The 21,170-nt window shown below is 47.5% G+C and overlaps 1 long non-coding RNA gene across 1 annotated transcript in view; it reads left to right on the forward strand.

Moving 5' to 3' along the window:
- Positions 1-19,849, forward strand: part of LOC142851077 (uncharacterized) — a 45,017-nt gene extending 25,168 nt beyond the window's left edge. The window contains exons 2-3 of the long non-coding RNA XR_012910735.1: positions 4,857-4,944; positions 18,087-19,849. This is a non-coding gene — a long non-coding RNA (uncharacterized LOC142851077). The remainder of the gene's footprint in view (positions 1-4,856; positions 4,945-18,086) is intronic.
- The last annotated feature ends 1,321 nt before the right edge of the window (positions 19,850-21,170 follow it).

Here is a 21,170-nt window from a genome sequence, read left to right on the forward strand (position 1 = left end):
TTTTTGTTGCTGTTATCTTGTTTTTAAACCGGGTCTTTCACTGACTAGACACTCACCCAGGGAGCTTGCCTGGCTGCCACTGAGCCCCAGGGATCCACCTGTCTCCCCTTCTCCAGCTCTGGGATTACAACCATCATGCTGCCTTTTTTAAAGTGTGGACTTTGAGGGCTGCGCTCAGGTTCTCATGCTCCAAGGTGAGCATGCTACTAACTGAGTCATTGCCCGGTCACCGTCCTTATTGTTTCAAAATGGACTTCATTTTTATCACCCAAACTAAGGACAGGTTGAGCTGGTCTGGACCCGCATTGTGTGACAGCCATCCCTCTTAGCAGTTCCCCTCACTCGTGGACCCACACCGACCACCTTCGTTTCGGGTCAGATGTGAATAAAGGGGTAAAGGGGGTCCAGTTCCCTCTTCCTCCCAGGTCTCAGCCCTGTGAGTCATGGTGTGTCATCCTTCTTGGATACATATTTCCCTTGCAGAAGCTCAACACCCCGTTGCTCTGGGCTGAGAAACTTGAGTGCCGAATGACTGTGTCCCAAACAGGATGGTGCTCTGAGTGTCTGGTAAAGTACCTGGGAGTTTTCTTTGTTCCCAACAGGGTCGGAGGCTGAGCTGTGGGGGCCGTTCAGTGATGTTATGGTCATATATAGTAGCGATCCGGAACCTGTCAGCCCTGACGAATCACCCGCCTTTGAACTGAAGATTAAAAAAAGACAAAAGCTCTCTGTGGTTGCAACCAAGATGTGATGATAGACCGAGCCCCGAGAGTCTCAGCCAGCCCACTGGCACGTTCTGAGGGTACTGTGAAACTCAGCTCAGCCACCCCTCGTCATAAGAGAACAAGCAAGTGGGGGTACGAAAGGGAGATCGGCGGGTTCTGTTTCTCACTGGCTGTGCAAACAGGCACTTGCCGGAAGCTGTACAGTGGGAGCAAAGTCTTAAGAGGCTGTTAAGTCCTTTCTGGGAATGATGGGGTGTATTTGTGTGTTGGGTTTTGTTTTCTATTTTTCCATTTTCTCATTTTCCATGACTCTTAACATATTTATTACCTGGGACTTTTTTGGGTGGGATCCTGACGGAATGTTAGCGTATTCAGTAGTTCTGGTGGGAGTTGGGGCTTGGCAACAGGGTGAATCTGAAACTTGCCCCAAATTTGCATTCTACTCATCAGTACATATTCCATACATCTTCAACATTTGTTTAAAGAAGTACATGGTATAGGACTGGTAACATGGCTCAGTCAGTAAAGGCACTTGCAGCTAAGCCTGAAGATCTGAGTTCAATCCCCAAGACACATGGTGAAAAGAAAGAGCTGACTCTTGTAGGTTGTTCCATAATCTCCACATACTAAATAGATAGGTGGATAGATGATAGATAGATAGATAGATAGATAGATAGATAGATATGAAGGTAGGTAGATAGATGATAAATAGATAGATACAGGTAGGGGGATAGATGATAGATAGATAGATAGATAGATAGATAGATAGATAGATAGATAGATAGAGGTGCAGGTAGGTAGATGATAGATAGATAGATAGATAGATAGATAGATAGATAGACGATAAATAGATATAGGTAGGTAGATAGATGATAGATAGATGGATGGATAGATAGATAGATAGATAGATAGACGATAGATAGATATAGGTAGGTAGATAGATGATAGATAGATGGATAGATGGATGGATATGTAGATAGATAGATGGTAGATAGATATGCAGATAGGTAGATAGATGGTAGATAGATATGCAGGTAGGTAGATAGATGATAGATTGATAGATAGATGTGCAGGTAGGTAGATAGATGATAGATTGATAGATAGATAGATGTGCAGGTAGGTAGATAGATGATAGATATAAGTAGGTAAATGATAGGTAGATAGATTGATGTGATTTTTAGAATGTTATGTGTGGCTGTAGGTCTTAGAGTTCACTTGGCTCTTCACAGACAGCTAGGTTAGATGACCTACTTGACCTGATCCCTCACCTTTGATCATGCGCCTGTGTTCTGGGATGGTGGGGAAAGAACTGAGGGGATAGCGTGATGACAGGTCCAGCCCGAAGGACGCTGGACCTAGAGAAGGTTGGTCTCAGGGTGACTTACCAACACAAGCCTTGCCGTCTCTGGGTTGTGTACATGTCTGTTCTTTGAAAGAGCTCACCCAGAGGAAAGTGGATCTCTGTGGGTTCGAGGCCAGCCTGGTCTATAGGGTGAGTTCCAGGACTGCCAGGGCTACAAAGAGAAACTCTGTCTCGAAAAACAAAACAAAACAAAACAAAACAAAAAAGAAAGAAAGAAAAGAAAAGACAGAGTTCACTCACCTGTTTCAACCACACCTATAAGCTTTAGATTGGTCCCTGCTCACGTACCATAAAAAAACAAGACCTGGCTTTGAAACATTGTTAAAACGCAGACTTTACCTGCTAATGCCCAGATAGTGACATCTTTCCATCTTGTTTGAAGATATGACTTATGAACTATGGCAGCTAGTCTCCCTAAACATCTTCAGATGGGGTACATGGTTCTCCCACTTTGTGGCTCAGTTTCTAACTCAAGGGTGGTCAAGCCCTTTCATTTTGCCATCACCAGAACCAAGGGTCTTGCCCGAACTCAAGTTAGATTCAGATGAGCTCATGAGTCTGTGTTGCTTGTAAATTAAGAAGCAGAACAAAACACTTGCTTTTGGACATGCAGTTTTATAGTTAGCCATTAGTTAGTGATCTGGGCCACACAGATCACCTTAGTAGATCCTCGTAATACCGTTTCTTTGAATATGAGGAGACTCGGTTCCAGAGAACCTAGCCAACTTGAGCACTATGTTGGGTGATCCGTCACCTGAAATAGTCTTGACTCATACTGACTATCTCACTATCATTATTAATTCTCTCCAGAGTGTCCTGGCTCAGGTCATCCATCACAGGCTGGACCAGAGGTGTGGAATGGATGAGCAACCTCAGGCCCTGCTGTGTAGATGCCTTGCTCTAAAGCTAAGTACTTTGCAGCCAGCGCTATTCCTTGCCAGGCTTTGATGATGAGGCATGGCCTGAGTAACCTAAGTGTGAGTGCCAGCCTACCGTTAGCTGGGGAGTACACTGCGGCCTCGGGCGGCTGGTGTTCTGGCCGGTGGGGCTCTTAGGGGCGGGGGTGGGGAACTTTGTGACTGTGCTTGTTTCGCTGAGGAGGTGTGTTTGGAGTTGAGTTGCTAGTGGGGTAGGCCGGAGGGAGGCTGTGGGAAAGCCTGGGATCAGGACTAGGTGTTTTCCCAGGGACTATGGAGGTGTAGCCAGGGCAACGGGGAGAGGAAGAAGACAAACGGAAGGTAGCCAGGCCACAGGGTGCTTCCCAGATGAGCCAAGATGGGACAAGAGCCCAGATGTGGCCAAATTGTAGCTCCGTGTAACAGTGCTGAACCCCAGTCTGGCTTTTTTAGGTTCTTGGAGTTCTCAACCTCAGCTCTTCTTGAGAATTCTGGGGAAGGGTGTCTGTCTACAGGTAAAGAAAACTCTCTCTTTGAGGGTGGACCTCAGACCTGTAAGTTAGGACCCTGGGATGGACAGCGGGTCAAAGTATTTTCTATCCTGTCCTGCCTGGGCATCAGAGGTGTTGGCTAAGTGGGGAAAAGTACCTTTGGGTTTTTTAGGATCCCAGCTAGAGCTACGCTGGCCAGAACTTGCAGGTCCATAGCTGGAGCTAGGTGGCTAGGGCCATCAGGGACCAATCAATGTCCCCTCAGTTTCCCGCTCTGTGCATGAGGCTCTGCATGAGGCTGCGAAAAGTCAGCGTGAGGGTGCTACTTGTCACACTGCTGGCTCAACTGCACAAACCCAGAGCCGGAGGAAGTGGAGGCTTCATGTCTGTTATGATCCGTTGGCCAGGCAAAGTAGCGCTTGGTGCTGATCTCAGCCCTCCCTCCAAGTCTCTATTCCTCCCCCACCTTCCTTTTATAGATACGGGGAGTTCAAATCCAGGCACGTACTACCACTGACCTAGGTCTCCAGCCCTCCACCTGTGTTTCTGTATTTCTGAATTATTTGGCGGTGATGTTTTCAAACTTCTTTAGATTGACACAGGCACTTTTTTTTTTCTTAAATAATTTGGTACAGTTCCTCTATTTCAGGGCCAAAGAATCATTTCAGTTTTTCCGGTGTGGGGCTAAGGTCCTACATTTTCAGTAATGCTCTCAGTGTAGTCTTATCTGGGTGTTTCTACAACCATGATGTGTGTGTGTGTGTGTGTGTGTGTGTGTGTGGGAGCAGAACTTCCTTTGCTCCGCCTTCAACCCAAGTTTTTCCTCCACTTACACTTCTCCTTTGGGTCCTGGTACTTGTGCTTCGCAGAAACAGATGGAGTTTGACTCTTGCTTGATTATTTAGAACTGTGTGACACAGGAAAAGTTGTTGCATCTCTGAGCCTGTTTCCTTGGACTTGAGGCAGGAGGCACATTGGACCCTGTACAAGTCAAATAGTCTTCTGTTTCTCCGTGCTAGCCAGGTGGGGCTCTGTGCTGCCACACCCATGGCTTCTTCCTGACTCTGGACCCTTCCTTGCCTACCCCTGTACAGCCTGGGACCCACCCTTCCACTCGGACTTGAAGGCTGACCTCACATCATGGGTGATGCTTAGGGCGATGAATGGGGCCGTCAGGACAAATGTCCAAGTCTAGTTTCGAGGCTCAAGTGAATACACATCACAAGCTACTGAACGGGACGTGCCTGGAGGACAGCCAGGCTGTCCAGGGCTGCAGGGACTGAGCTGTGTTGGTGGTGATCACAGAAGCTGTAGCGTACAGAGCTCCTGGCCATGGGCAAGGCCAGTGCTAAAGCTGTCGTTTATTTCATTCTCCTCTCAGTCACGAAGTGAGACCGGTCCCATCAACACCATAGAGTGGCAGGCTTTGAGTCCCAGAGGTGGAAGTCACACGCCCTCCGACCCAGCTGGTGAGTGCTGCAGCCCAGAGTGGACTCTGGGGCAGACAGTAGGGCAAAGCTCTCTCTGCCGAACCCTAGTGCTACTGAAGACAGCTTGGCCACAGGGCAGCTGGAGCCTCAGAACCCTTTCCCATGCGGGTTCTGAGCCCTGCACTGCAGCGCCTTTCCCAGGCACTCTGGAAAACAGCTCTACCCAGGGAGTCTGCATTCGATTCAGCCGAGTGGGGTTTTCAGCACATTTTCAAGACTACACAACCCAATTTCTTGACACTTGTATTGCTTACTTGGAGTCGGCCACCCTCCTTTCCTATGTGGCGTTGTTTAGGGACTTGTGTTTCGCTTCGCATGGCTACAGTTCTTTGTCTGCACAGCGCATGCCTCACTCATGCTCACGCCACCGGCTCTTCTGTGCTTGGTGTAACGTCCTGGAGACCATCCTTGCTGTACTAGCTTTCTCTTCTCTTTTCTCCCCCAACCTGTGCACCCCATCATCTCTCCCCTGTCTTCATCTCCCTTCGTTTCCTTTTATTAAAAGAAAAAGAAAAAAAAAAGGTCTCATGTAGCCCAGGATAGCCTTGAACTCTGTACGGAGCCAAGGATAACCTTAAATTCCTTAATTGCCTTAATTAATTCCTCAGTTACCTGATGGGTAACCCCAGCACTTCAGAGGCAGAGGTGAAGGGTCAGAATACTCGGAGCTTTTGTACCACGCGATGCACATGTTGTCTGTCCCCCAGTCGGTGGACAGTTAGGTATTTTTAGTTTCCCCAGCAGGTTCTTTGGCTGAGGATTATGACTGTCCCATTTTACACCTGACATTCCTTGCTGGTTGACCTGACTTGAAGTGTCAAGGCCCCTGTCCATGCCCACTCCATGGCCTCCTAAAGCAGCCCCCCTCCAGCAACAATCCCGACAGAGTTGTTCTCATTTGGGAGTCTGCTCTCATCCCTCCAATGTCTCTGCCAAGGGACTGCCGCCAGCCAGCCAGCTGTGGAAACCAATTTAAATTGAATAGCGGCTTGCTCTCTCCCAAGAGGCAAAGTAATTTTCTGCCGTGGCAAGGAGGACAATGATGAGCGGCTTGGGTTTGACCCGGCTCCTCCAGGAAGGAGAGCTGGGAGTGCTCAGAACTCCACAGTCTCGAGTGTTAATTAAAGCAGCTCTTAGGTGTGAGGAACTAGAGGGAAGCCAGCCGCCATGGGGCCCAGGGCCTGCACTTTCTGTTCTCTGCTTCCCCTTCCACTGTGTCAGAGAGACTATGCTTGCTATTCAGGGTGCTCAGTGTTAGCCCTCTGGGACGGCCACCTTCCGTGTGTTGGGGCCCCACGAAAGTGTACCACTCAACTCCCTGTACTTATGTATGTGGGGGTTTGAGAGTTGATGGAAGACAAGGCTGTCTGTCTCCCCAGGTTTAGAAAGCCCGTGATGGGAAGATGAGACATGCCCAGAGCTACCCCTGGGTGGTATCTGGCCGCAGGAGCAGATGGGAATAGAAACATTAGGTGTGAAGTGACTGTGCCTTTGGCCTGCGTGCCTGCTCATTCAGAGCAATTGCCTAGGACTTAGGACACTTATCTCCCTTTGGGACCCTTGGGGTTGGGGAAGGCTTTAGATGGTTCTTCTACATCTGCCGGCATCCTAAGCTCTGTCACTTATCTCTGGGACCCTGGCCCTTCACTCTGCTGAACCTTGGTGTCCGTTCCCTCCCGTGGGTGTGTTCTAGGTCTCGTTAGGCACGAGTGCCCTGGAATGTGGTTTCCCTGAGACCTGTGAGATATATACCCCCTCCACCATCTCTCCTATTCCTTTCAGGGCCCCAGGAGGTGGTCACTGCCCTTGCCCACAGGGTCCAGAAGAAAATATTTCTGTTCAGACTCCAGGAGTACATTTGCTCACTGTTTGGTTCCCTCCAGAGGCGAAGCATTTGTTTTAGCCGATGTTCATAAATCAAACACCGCAATGCTCAGGAAGCCACTTTACAGTCGCGCTAATGAAGCCGAGTGAAGCTGGACTGGATCTAATGACCCTCCTAACCTGGCTGTGCTTTTATGACATTGAGAAGAGCAGTTGGCTCTCTTAAAAATAAATGATTCCATTTAATGGGGATGCCTACTAAGCATGGGCTCTGACGTGCGACCAGCCTGCTTCATAGGAGATAGTAATCACAGTTATGTCTTATTTTATTCATTTAAAGACGAGCTTTCATTAATTCTTTTCTTTGACAGTTTCACACATGTGTATGATGTATTTGGGTTCCTCTCATCTCATCCCCTCTTTTCTCTCCTAAATCCCTGTCAAGACCCCTCCTCCCTTTTCTGAATTTGGGTCTTTTTGTTTGGTTTTGTGACTCACTGAGTTTAACCTGGGCTGCCTATGTGACCATGGGCTTGGAATTGTCCACATCACACAGTTCAACTTGTAAGTAACTGATTGGTATTTTAACTTATAAGATATTAAATATATATGATTAGATTGTATTTTAATTCATAAGATGTTGGCTATAGAGGCTCACTTATGAAAATGAAAGCTTCTGTTTAAGCTGATGTCATTTCATGGACGCCAACGGTGGCCAGGCTGTATGCAGCTCTTGCTGAGCCTTTTGTTTGTGTAAAACAGGGCTTCATGTAGCCCAGGCTGGCCCCAAATTCTATATGTAGAGGAGGGTGACCTTAGACTTTGATCTTCTTACCTGCTGTTATGTGCCACTACACCTGCTAGACAGACCCTCCGCCAGCTGGGCCGCATCCCCAGCTCATACAGAGTCTGACGTTATAGAGGCTTGGCAACAATCCTGTGGAGCAAGCCCTCTCCTCCCTGGGAAGGTTAAGTGGCACCCAAGGTCATGCACTCAAGGTCAGGTAGCTGGGAGGAGAAGCAGCCGTCTGGTGTCTGCAACTCTGCTCCCCCACTCGCTCACACTGTTCTGTGGTAACTGGCATGCGGATATGCAGAGCCGGGAATTAGGGTGAGTGACGCCGAAATAAGGCATTTCTGGTCTCGAAAGTAGAGGGGAGGTTCATAGGTAATTTCTATGTTCTTGTTCATATGTCTGTGCATTTTTTAAAATGTTAGCACGTGACTATGCAGGAGAGGTAGGTTTTTGTTTTGTTTTATTTGCAAAAGATCTTTTTCTTTTGTTCTGTCTTTTTTTTTTTTTTTTTTTTTGATTCAGCAGTCAGGGACCAAGAATCAGGCAGAGAAAAATATTCACATCAGAAAAAATTGTATTTTTCATGTATGAATGGAAAGAAGTAGAAACCACAGAAGGGGTGAAACCTGGGGCTCACAGAACACTCTGGGCAACAGCTCTGGAGAAGGAAGTAGACGGGGCTCTAGGACCAGCTGGTTGTGGTAAATATGTAGGAAGAGAAACGTGCCCTGCAGATTCCAGTTGGAGCCTTGTCCCTTGGCAGGCGTTGGCCAGCCCCCAGTGGTGCAGAGTGCCCCTTCTCTCCCTGTGGGAGAATGGGACACCTTTACAATTGGAATTCCTTTTATGAAAGAAAGTTTGCACCCTGCCGTAAGGCAGAGGAGATTCGGCTCAAAGCTGCCCCCATGTCATAGATGCATTTTGGGGGGGCATATCTGAGGTGCTTTCACTGAATACTACACTTAAACCAGGAAAAACGTGATTACACTTCTTGCTTTAAATGTACTAGCTGAAAGAACTCAATTTAGAAGAAGATAAAAACGTACGGGTTTAAAATAGCTCACTCCAGGCTTCTCTGTTGGGTAAAGACTAATGTGTCACTTAGAAAGGAGCTAAAAGAAAGGCACCAAACAAAGAGCCACTTAGATGAAACTGCATTGACAGTAACTGGCTGAGAGCTGGGCTGGAGCTCAGTAGAAAGAGTACCTGCTCTGTGCACACAAAGACCTGGATTCCCAGCGCATCAGCCAAGCTCAGGATGACAGAGATGGAGGCAGGAGCATCCTCAGCTACATAATGAGTCCCAGGCCTGGGTTACAAAACAAAACAAAGCTCCCACCCCAGTAGCAGGCTAGGTCATTACAGATGAGCCCAGGAAAACGCCACAACCAGGCATGAGGCAGAATCCAGGGAGGCCACATGGGGAAACAGAGTCATGCGGCAGGATAAGGGACTGGGGTCAGGGCAGAATGGTTTGTGGGAGACAAAGAAGGGCTGTGGGTGGTTTCTCTCCCCAGATTCTGATGTTTTATTTATTTTTTAAAACCACTTATAGGGAGCTCAGTGAGATGGTGGCCCACAGGAAAAAGTACTAGCTGCCAAGTCTGATGACCTGTGTTCAATCCTCAGATCCTAAAAGTTGTCCTCTGTACATCATGAAGCATCTTCCTTCTCCACATGCAGGCGCGCACACACACACACAGGAAATAAGAGGAAAAACACCTAGAGGGCCAGGATAGCATAGCCAGAATCAGCCCATTCATTCTAAGAAAAAAAAAAAAAAGAACCAGGCTAAGGTAACATCCTATGACTGTAGAGCAACATCTCTCTACAAAATAAAACAGAAAGGAAGGCAAAGCCTCTTCTCTCCCCGTAGCAAAACTGTGGCGTTTGTACAGAGAAGAAAATGTGCACTGACAGCGTGTGAACGGCAGACGGGCTTTGGAAATTTAGACAGAGTGATAGAGCCAGACGGCACCGTCTGTGACTCTGGCTGAGTCCCGTTCATGCTGAGCACGGTCACAGTAACTCGATAATCATGCCATTATCCATGCCTGGCATTTGTATGTGACTGACACCCCTCAGCACAGCAGAACCACAGCCACCCAAGGAGGTGCGGAAACAGAGAAGGGAAGTAAAACCCCTAGAGGCTTGGGTGGGCTCAGTGATTCTCCACACTTCATGGGATAAGAGATGGAGGCCAAGTCCCCCTCCAGGTACCAGGGGCATGCGCAGTAAACATTGCCCTGTGATCTCTGTGATTGTTTCTTGGGAGCCATTGCTTCGTGGTGCTGGGCTGGGTGCTGGGGATGATCTGAACATGGACTCATCACAGATAGTTTAGCTGAGCACGGGCTAAGAGGGAAAGGCTGCATGCAGCCAAGCAGGAAATGGACGGTGATCTCTCTTGAAACCAGACTAGCATTTCAAGAAGCAGCATTAGTGAGGGACCCGGAGGTGGGATGTGGCATGGGGCCGAACAGTGCTGAAAGGCTGAAGGAGGAACGGAGTGGAAGAAGAGTGGCCCTTCCAGTTCTGGATGCTCAGGTCAATGAGGGCTTTGTAGTGGAGGCAGGCACCAGCTGAGGGATGCAAAGCTTGGCACAGATGTTTAAGATCAGAAGGAGGGTGCTGGCTGTGCCCTGTGATGGGGATGTATGCCTGATTTGACCATCTTTCTTGTGCCCTTAGATTCCTGTAGGTCGTGAATGCAAAGTTCTGGATTCACAGAAGCCAGCTTATCATAGATCACTGTGCACACTGACTTTGTCACCTTACCTTGCTAGGCAAAGACAGCAGGTCTGTTTTAATGGGCAGGAATGTCCAATGGGGGCACTGGGGGTCAGCGCAGGCAGGAAAGCATTTGCCTTCAAACAGGAGCATCTGGTTTTAATGCCCAGAGCCCAGGTCAAAATGATGATCTATGCTTATAATCCCAGTACTGGGGAAGCAGAGACAGGAGGCAGGAAGGGTTCCTGGGGCTCACTGGCCAGCTGGCCTCACCTAATTAGTGAGATCTGGGCCAGTGAGAGGCCCTGCTTCAAAGGAGGTGGATGGCCTTCCTGAGGATGACCAAGGTTGTTCTCTGGCATCCACTGTGCACACACGCGCGCGCACACACACACACACACACACACACACACACACACTCAAAAAGAAGAGTGTGCAATGAAGAAAACACTTATCTGTTCTACCTCTCCTTCCTTCATGGATATGAGTTAGCAGTGCATATGCTGGAAAATGTTGAAAAATAATCACGAAGTACCCAGAGGAACAGAAAGCAGGGTATAAAATAAGATGGTATAAAATAAGATGGATTTGATGGGAAGCCTAGCCATAATGCCTCATACCATAAGGCCCACCCACTTGGTAAGGGGTGGAGCATGGGATTGCTTCTGAAATTCCTGGTAGGCAAAGCAAAGAAGTGACCCCAAAGCCTGAGAACTCTCTCTGCTCTCCTGAAAAGTGGTTTCAGCATCTCCATGAGCAATAAGCAGCAAGTTTCATGGACCCGTTTCTTTGAAAAAAATCTCTCTGTGCCTGGAGGTCTGCCTCAAAGCAGAGTCAAATGAAAGTCTCAGAAACTTGTGAATAGATGTAACTTTGTTGGAGCAGGAATTTTTCAGCAGACTAGGTCTTTCCCTAATTTAAAATCTTCCTCTATTACCCTATGTGTGTGCATAAGTGCACTTATATGTGTGGTGGCCAGGAGTTGGTGTCTATGTCTTCCTTCACACATTCATTCTCTGCCTTGTCTTTAGAGACAGGGTCTCTCGCTGAATCTGGAGCTCACCATTTCAGTTAGACTGACTGGCCAGCAAGCCTCTGGGATCTGCCTGTGCTGGGGTTATAGACATGTATCGCCATGCCTGGCTTTTACAGAGGTGCTGGGGATTAGAACTCTGGTCCTCATGCTTACACAGCAAGCTCCTTATCTGCGGAGCCATCTTTCCAGCCTTGAACTCCGTTCTCTTGCTTGCTGTTCAGCCTCAGAGGCTCTTTGCTAAGAAGTCAGTGTTCTGAAGACTGATGGGGCCTGGAGCAGTGTTGACAGTGGGTAGTGTGGAGACAGGTGCCCTAGAGCCAGTTCAGAGCTGAGGGCACCCTCTGTCTCTCCCTGTCTCTCTGTCTCTCTATGTCTCTGTCTGTCTCTGTGTGCGTGTGTGCCCACATGTGTTTGTAAAGCAGAGGCTACACAGTTGTGCTTCTGAACACAGAGATGCACCCGGCATGTTAGGACTCAAGAAGACACCAGAAACCACCTTGTAGATGGGGAGCCATTTAAGCCCAAGGGTTGGCACTGCACAATATTACAGATAAAGGAGATCCTTAGCTGTGTGGTTTACTCTCGGTTACGCAAGCACTCCTTCGTATTGCAATCCCCACTGCCCGTTGTTGGTCGAGGCTCTGATGCGGGAATGGGCTGGATAAGAGGATGGCGTACAGGCCAGCTCTCCACCCAGGCCACCTATTGAGGTCTGTGACCAAGTGAGATACTTCAAATATGGATGGGCGTCAGAGAGAATATTCGTCAGTAAATAATGGGACAGCTGTGCAAGGTGGAAACATTTTAGTGCGGACCATTGAGTAGGAATGAGCGAGATGGGCGGTTATCGTGGGGGAGGGGATGTCTACGGAATAGCGGCAAGTGAAGAGCAGCTTGCAGAATGTGGAGGGAGGGAATGAGGGCAGCAGGGAGGGGGAGAGAGAGAATGGGAATATGTAGATATATACACCTACCTGTCATTGTACAAGGTAGGTATCCATGGTGAGCTTTTAGATTATTTTTGCCTTCTCTCTTAGGTTTCATGCAGTGTTAAAGCTTTTAGTAGTCCCTAGACTCTCTCTCTCTCCTCTCACTCTCTCTCGTCTGGGTGTTTTGCCTGCACATATGTATCTGTACCATATATGTGTCTGGTGCCCAAGGAGGCCAAAAGCAGGAGTTAAATCCCCTGGAAGTGGAGTAACAGACATTTGTGAGCTGCTGTGTGGGTCCTGGGACTCAAACAGTCCTCCGGAAGAACGGCCGGTGCTCTTAACCACTGATCATCTTTCCAATCCCTAAATTCATTTAAAAAACAAAAACAAAGAACTCATTAATTGGATCGTTTAAGATAAGCTACAAGAACTCATCAAGGGAGGCTGGGTGTGGCGACTTCAGTCTGCAGTCCCAGCATTTGTCAAGTAGATGCGAGAATGGCTGCAAAGTGTGAGGCCAGACTGTCTGCGTAGTGAGAAATGTTTCCCAAATAATCAAGCAAACAGGCAAACGAACAAAACAGGTACTAAGGGAACATGGTTTTGGTCTAAAACTTGGAAAATTATTTTTAAAAACTGGAAAACCAGACCTACATTCTGTACTATTAAGATTCCCTTAAAAATTAATAAGAAAGGATCCCATCCAGTTGAAAGCCTCACAGGCAACGCTCAGATAAACTTCTTGTCCATCCAGCCAAGGTTTTTGTTTTTTTTTAAACGTAACAACCACAGTTCCCCTTCTCTCCCCTCCTCCCGCTCACCCCCACCCCCATCCTGCACCTCCTCCTAACCCACCCCAATCCACTTCTCAGAAGGGGTAATGAGGAGTCAATAAGTTCTGGCACTTTCAGTTGAGGCAGGATGCCCCCCAACACACACATCAAGACTGGGCAAGGCATCCCGCCATATGGAATGGGCTTGAAAAACCCCGCCGAGTTTTTAAAGAGCATCATCTTAAAGCTGTCTAAAACCTCTCTGCTTTCCATGTGTACTGGCTGGCTTTATAGATGCGAGACACCTGGTTTCTTAGCAGTTTCTAAATGTCATTCTCCTGGTGAAACCACACAAGGTAAAGCCAACTCCTAAAGAAAAATAGAAACGGAACTTAAAATTTGAAATCACAAAGCAATATGAGCTCAAATTTAAAACCTTCAGTATACGTGTTCCAGCCACTTCAAACAACAGCCTCCTTCCAACTGCCAGCATGAGAGGGTACCTGTGTTACCCAAGTTCATCAGCTAGGGGACTGATTTTTTTTTACACCTTCCCTAACTGGGCTGCAGTGTAACTCAGTTGGGGGGACTGTTTGCCTAACATGCATGAAGCCCTGAGTTCTATTTCCAGCACCAAAAAAAAAAAAAAAAAAAAAAAGTGTGGTGACATTGATTGTAATCCCAGTGCTTAGGAGTGGAGCCAGGAGGATCAGAAGATCAAGGTCACCGTCAGCAACTACTGAATTTGAGAGTAGCCTGAGCTATGCAAGATCCTGTCTCCAAAACAAAACAAAACAAACAACAACAATAAAAACTCAACAAAAAGAGGAGACTAAAGAGGTCGCTCAGCAGGTAAGAAGAGCTCACTGTTCCTACAGAGAACTCAGATTCAGTTCCCAGAACCCACATGGTCTGCTGACCTCCAGAGACTCCTGGATACACGTGGTACACAGACACACACAGAGAGACAGACAGACACACGGGGGGGGGGGGAGACTAAATAAATATTAAAACAAGACAAGAACCCTTCACTAATCATTTAAGCAAGAGTCTTTGAGCTTGTCAGTTTGACACTCAGAGGCTGTCCCAGGGAATGATAAATGCTGGAGAACTTGAGTTCCAAAGCCTGCTGTCACTCCAGTAAAGACCCAGGGAGCAGAGGGGAGGTGTCAAAAGAACAAAGGTACCCTGAATACCAGACCTCAAGGCTCACCAGTCAAAAGCAGCCTTCCCTAACCCAGACAGTTTTGTAGACCATGATGGTGGTGCTGATGGTGCATTTAAATAATTCAAAGTTAACCAAAGATACATTGGTAAAATTTACCAACGATGTTTGTTTATTGAGTTGGTCTAACTATGTAGCCTAAGACAGCCTTAGAAACAGGACCCTTCAGCCCCTGCCTCCTGAGTCCTGGGATTACAGGCATGCATCACCCTGCCTGGCTCTAAGATTCTGCTAAAAAACAAGAGAGGCAGGCGAAAGGAGCTTCTCCTCCAGGCATTAGGTTTTAGTGCCAGGGCTGGGATGAAACCGGTGGCCTGGGGCTGGCCCTGCACGCATGAGGCTCTGGGTTTCATCCTCAGGGCTGTGGTGCTATAGACGGTGTTTATCTGAGTCAAGGCAAGCTCCAAAAGAAAAATGAAATAGATATTAAAATTCTGCAAACCACAAGCAATATGAGCAAACGTTTCAGCTGTCTGATAAGAAAGAACAATAGGAAAAAGGGTTAGCGCCTCATCTACGCTCGCTCTTTTAACCTTCGCTCAGAGCAGTTGGGAGTGGGTACTGCTGTAAATGTCGGGGATTAAAAACACGTGCATCCTTGAAAGATAAGCGCCTCGGGGCAGACGAAAATGTAAGCAGTTTCCAAAGGAAAAGATTAGAAATAGAAAAAAAAAATAACCTCCTACCCTAAGAATTTACTCAAGAGTGAGAAATATATTTTCTTCCTTAACCAACATAGTAGCACATTTCTTTAATTCCTCCAATTAATACGGCTAATTTAATTTAACAACCAGGAAAGCAGAGGCAGGAGCACATGGTGGAAGAAGAGAACCAACTTCTGACCTCCATGTGTGCACCGCGGCCCACGTGCGTCCAATGCCCCCGTAAAGTAAATAATAATAATTTTTTGACAAATGATGAGAACTTTCAATATTTTTCAAGACTGTATGTGTTTCAAGCACTCAGTGTTCATATTGCAGCGTCTATCGGGCCGAAGGGCTGAATGCATTTGAGGCATTTCAGAAGAGTGAATTGTGTATTGTTAGCTTTGAGAAGGAATGTCTTATTTCTGTTTTTTTTTTTTTTTACCAATTTTTTATTTTTATTTGACTTTTCAAGACAAGGTATCAAGTAGCTTAGGTTGGTCTCAAAGTTGCTACGCAACCAAGGTTGACTTTGAGCTTTTTGATCCTCCTGCCTCCACCACCAGCCTGGATTACAGCCTACACTGCTATGCCTGGTTTAAGTGGTGCTGGGGGTGGAACCCAGCGCTTCTTCAGGAAGGCTAGGCAGCATCCTACCTTTGAACTGCATCCCCAGCCCCACTTACCTTTCTAACGTAATTTTTGAATTTTACTGTGACAGGTCCTGTGCCTGCAAATAAGGAAGGTGTTTTAGGAAGTGACAATAACCCGTTAAAAAAGTGCAGCGCATCTCCTTTGTCACCGCGAAGCACACAAACACCTGGCAAACAATGCGGGGGATTTCACACCTTGATGGTTGGGATCTGGAGCCCTAATTTGATTCTTTTCAGTAATATATATCTGAAATATATTCATTAATATATATATTTTCAGTAATATGTATGTATGTGTATATATATATATATATATATATATATATATATATATATATTAGCTTTTTTATAGCCAGGTGTGGCAGTGCATGCTTTTAAACCCAGCCACGAGGAGGTAGAGACAAGCAGATCTCTGTGAGTTTGAAAGAAAGTCTGATCTACATAGCAAGTTCCCTGCCAGACAGGGGCTATGCAGTGAGACCTTGTATATGTGTGTGTGTGTGTATAACACTTATATATAAAAACACTTATATATAACACATATATAAACACTTATATATAAATAAACACTATATATATTTATAAACACACGCATATAACACTTATAAAATATCTTTACAACCCAAGGCTCAATGTGTCTTCCTTCAACCTCTTCATACTTTTAGGTGAAGTGGCTCTAAATTATAAGCGACGGTTGCAGGGGAGGGTGGTGAATGATCACTATTTGACTCAGTGGTTCTCAACCCTCCTAATGCTGCCAAACTTTAGTGAAGTTCCTCTTGTTGTGGCGACCCCTTCCAACCTTACAATTATTTTTATTGCTACTTCATAACTGTAATTTTGCTGCTGTTATAAACCGTAATGTTACTATCTGATATACACAGGATATTGGCTATTTCACCCCTGTGAAAGGGTCGTGACTCCCAGGTTGAGAACAGCTCTTTTCCAGACAGGTATGCTGCATGTGACTGCTGCAAGCAGAACCAGAGACTCCACGTTGAGCACGCAGCTGTGTAATGTGCTCCCACTCTGGAAAAGCTTCAGCAGTGTCTTTTCCTTTTCCCCTGCCCCCTGGCCCCCAGCAGGTTTTCTCAGTGTGGCCCTGGCTGTCCCGGAACTTGCTCTATAGACCAGGCTGGCTCTGAACTCAGAGATCAACCTGCCTCTGCCTCCCTACTACTGGAATTAAAGGTGTATACCAACACCTGACATCATTTTTCTTTTGTAACCACACAAAATAATATATTTTTAAAGGTACATATGTAACCAAACAAAAAAATGTACGGAAAAATGTAGGCACAAAGCTGAATTTATCACATAATTATTTTCTCTCGATATCTTTTTTACTTGTCTTTTGACTTTTTAAATTGTTTTTAAAAAATAAAATGTATTTTATTTTTCTTTGACATCATCTACGCAATGTAGCTTGATCTCATCCACCCATAAGTCCCCCATCCCGCTCTCCCAGGGACCCCCAGCATGTCAGCACACCCTCCCCTGTTCTCATCCTTTCAGAATCTTATGTGGCTGCGGTGAGCAGTGTGTACCTTGGCTGTCACCAGAAGACAGCGGTTCACTGCTCTCCTCCCCATCCTCCAGCTCTCTCATTCTTCCTTCCCTCTTTGACAATGAACCTGAATCTCCAGGGAGGGGTTCATATCTGTGTCCTGTTTGGAGCACTTTGACCAGTTCCGAGCCTCTGCCCTGGCTGCTGCCCACCGCAGAGAGAAGCTTCTCTGGGCAGGGTGAGGACAGCACCAATCTACAGGTGTAAACTAAGTCAGTTAGAAGGCAGTTTGACGGCGTGTCTGGTTAGCAAGGCAGCGGTAATAGGTTCTCCCCTCCCTATGATCGGCAGTTTCTATGTGGTGAAAACATATTTCCTATATCGCATTTGCCCAAGAGAAATAAAATCTCAGGTCCTACAGGCTAGAAGTGGGTGTCGGATCCCCTGAAGTTGGACCTACATGTGGCTGTGAGTCTCCCATTGTGAGTGCTGAGAACATTACTCAGATCCTCTAGACCAGAGGGTGCTCATGACCACCGAACCACCCCAACCCCCATCTGCTTAAGTGGATGCCTTTTATTGCATGTAAGTTACATGTCAGCCAAGTGGATTTTTTTTTTAAGTTTTTTCCAGTGTAGGGCCAATTACATCATTAAGATGGTGGTAGAGCAAGAAACGCAGCAGCTGGAAAGCGGGGGATCGAGTGAAGCAGTCTGCACAGGTCTGTGCCCATGCTGGCCCCGGATGGGGAGGTCGTGACACCCCAATTAACTCATCTCCCCATCAAACTTTAGGATGTTTTCTGTTTTGCTCACTTGTCAACACTCACCCTCCCACACAGCCTCCCTCTCAAAAACCTAAAAAGAAAGAAAGATGAAGGCTCCGTGAAGAGCTCAAGGACCCGGGACTGCGTGACGTGCTGGCGGAGGGGGAGGCATCACAGTTCTGTCCCACTAAGTTTATTCTAAAATAATGATGTAAGTGTTCTTTTCAAATTTCAGTCTTGAAAATATGACACTGGACGCGAGTTATGAATCACATCCTGCTCCCACAAACCTTTGACAAGACGAGACTCTGTAGAAAACAGCTTCCGAGCGTGAGGGCCCGCGTGCTGCTTGCTGTCTGTCATTCTCGGACGCCGCGTGCCCTCCAGGAGCAGTCTTTGTCGTTCGTAAGGCGGGAAAAGAGGACTGATGGTTGCATCCAAGTGATCAGAAATTTGTATCTTTTAGGAGTCTTAGATGAACTGGGTTAGAGCCAGCGTTATTGCCTGGACTTCAGTACCGGCTTTTTATGGTACAAGGGCCAAATGGACTGCCTGCATCAGTGATGGTGCAGCCATCAAATCCCAAGGGGTTTACCGGTCATGTGGCCCTGCTCCTGGCCAATGGCTCGATCTGGAAAAGTACATCATATGGACAACGTGGTCTCTGTTTCAGCCCTAAGAATTAAGAACTCCGAGAAAGAATTCATGCTCAGGTATGCATGACTGGTACCTGCCAGCAGAAGCCGTCTTTTTAAATGACTCTTGAGACAGCAGGCGTCTTAATGAAGAAGGACCAGGGGCTAATAACAGCTCCATAACTAGTGTGGTTGGCTGTGGACCTTTTGGGGAAGGAGGGCTTCCTGGAGGAACAAGTTTGTATCAATCCATCTGTTCACTCACAAACACCCTGCAGTGTTCTAGATGCCTTTCATGGCCCCTTCCCAGGTCACGAACTTCCTGGACCCGTGGAAACCTCAGGCAAAGCCAGGCAAAGCAAACTGAAGAGTGCTATACCCATGCCTGTCCCACCCTGGTGCAAGGCTTGGGGACTGTGGTGGCACATATGTTTGACACCCATTCGGTGGTCAACTTGGGCAGTTTAATAAGACTTTGTCTCCAAAAACATAAAAATTTAAAAAATTAAGAAAAGGCTGTTTGTCTGGCATGGGTGGGCCATGGGTTCATCCTCAGCATTGCAATCTGCTCATCTGCACATCAGATTGGCCTCTGGATGGCCGGTTTGGGGCCTGAGAAAGGGGAAAGCCTCATCTCCAAAGTTAGGCAGGGTCCTGGGCTTTGCCAGCCATCCGTGGGCCTCAGTCCTGCATTTAGCGAGAGGAGAGGGTTCTGTGTGCAAGGGCCAGTCCTTACAGCACTGCTTTGCTCTGGTTTGGGCATCTTGGTTGTGGATTCTGATGCTGCTGAGTTGAAGTTGGGTCATGTTGATATAAAGCCGTGATGGAAGCCCCTCCTTCAGCCATGCCTGAAAGTGAGGGCTGGACCACCTGGACTGTGTGCCAATGAGCGCTCTTCCCTTGACTGCTTAGATGCTGCCAAAGGTCCTTTGTAACTCCCCACCCCCAAGGAAGCCTCTCAGACCGGAGGTGTACCTACAGATCCAGATCCTGGGGAGGGGGTGGCTGCGGAGATGGCGGTGATGATAAACTTGTTGCACACACATAAAGCTTTGCTTTCTGGTTTTTGTGTGGGCGCTGTCCTAGTGGAGGAGAATCAGATGTCCTTGAATGGATGGAGCAGAGCCTAGCCCCACCCTTGGTGCCGGAAGAGAGGCTAACGGTGAGAGAGAAGAGATCTCACCTACAGTGTGGGCTGGGTTTGAATCTTCCTGGGGCTAATCACAATGGCTGCCACTCTTACATGAGATAAAGGAGCAAGTGAGGGTAGGGGGGATGAGGAGCCCTTGGACGTGAGCAGGTTATATATTGGCAAACTGAATGAAAACCATGAAGAATGTGGGAGCAGGGGGATGGCTTCCATTCTGGATGAGAATAAAAACCATTTCTCAGCTGGGTGTGGTGGTGCAGGTCTGTCATTCCAGCTCTTAGTTGGCCAAGTCAGGAAGATGATGAGTTAGAAGTTAGCCTGGGATGAATAGCGAGATCCTGCCCCCCTCCCCATCTCTCTCTGCCTTTGGGATAGCAGCTTACGATGCCCACACTGCTCCTTTGGGATAGCAGCTTACGATGCCCACACTGCTCCTTTGGGATGGTAGCTTACGATGCCCACACCGCTCCTTTGGGATAGCAGCTTATGATGCCCACACTGCTCCTTTGGGATAGCAGCTTACGATGCCCACACCGCTCCTTTGGGATGGTAGTTTATGATGCCCACACTGCCCCTTTGAAGCCCCACTTCTAATTACTTTTCATTGGTTCATCTTGCTTAATTAAAAAGTGATGAACTCAGGAACCTTCATGTCCAGGCGTGTCACTCCTAGCTCTGGTGTGGCCTGAGCACCTACAGCCTGAAGGACACCCAGGGTGATACCAGCAAACTAAGAGGGGGGCAGGAAGGTGATGGGGGGCGGTGACACTGGGTTCTTATTTTAAACTGGGGCAGGAATGAAGGATGGCAGTGACACCCATCTGCAACTTTTGAGAAACCTTTGTGGGACACAGATGTTCAGGTGGAAGGGTAGCCTATTTATAGAAACACACGTCAAAGGAAGAAACAAAGGAAACAAAGGAAAACCAACAGAGAGAGACAATTAACCCAAGAGCTGCCCTGGCTGCACCTACAATGGGATCCATGCCTTGGAGGTGGACCAGATGACCCTGGGAAGCCCCACGTGGAGACTAGTCTGGGTTCTCTATCCCATCCCTTCCCTGTGGGTGATGAGGGTGCCTCAGGGCTGAATGCGGGCCATCATCTGAGAGTCCACTGAGTGAAGCTGGCCGCGGGCTCACTCTCAGCTTTTATTGAGTGGGGTCAGCAATACAAAAAGAGCGCTCCTCTGCTCCAGCCGCGGGAGTTAGCCCCATCTGTGTCTCCATTTGTCCTTAGAGCAGAGCTCTCCAGATGCAGTTAGGAAGGTGGGCGGCGGGCCTCAGTGTAGACCCTTTCATCTGCAGATGTGGGTTACTCAGACACAGCCCCTGTAGAGCTGCTGTTCTGCCTCCTCCCCTTCACAGGGGACTGTGCTCTGAGGGGCAGGGCTCATCAGTCCAGGCAGGCCCCAAGACCATGCACTTAGTGTTCCGTGAAGATCGCTCGACCTTGGGAGCAGCTGAGGACTTAGCACCCCGTGTCACTTCTCCAAGAGAGTAAACATTCATAAAGCACTAGGTTGTTTTGTAAG

Source organism: Microtus pennsylvanicus, chromosome 5 (genome assembly GCF_037038515.1).
Source record: "Microtus pennsylvanicus isolate mMicPen1 chromosome 5, mMicPen1.hap1, whole genome shotgun sequence".
NCBI lineage: Eukaryota > Metazoa > Chordata > Mammalia > Rodentia > Cricetidae > Microtus > Microtus pennsylvanicus.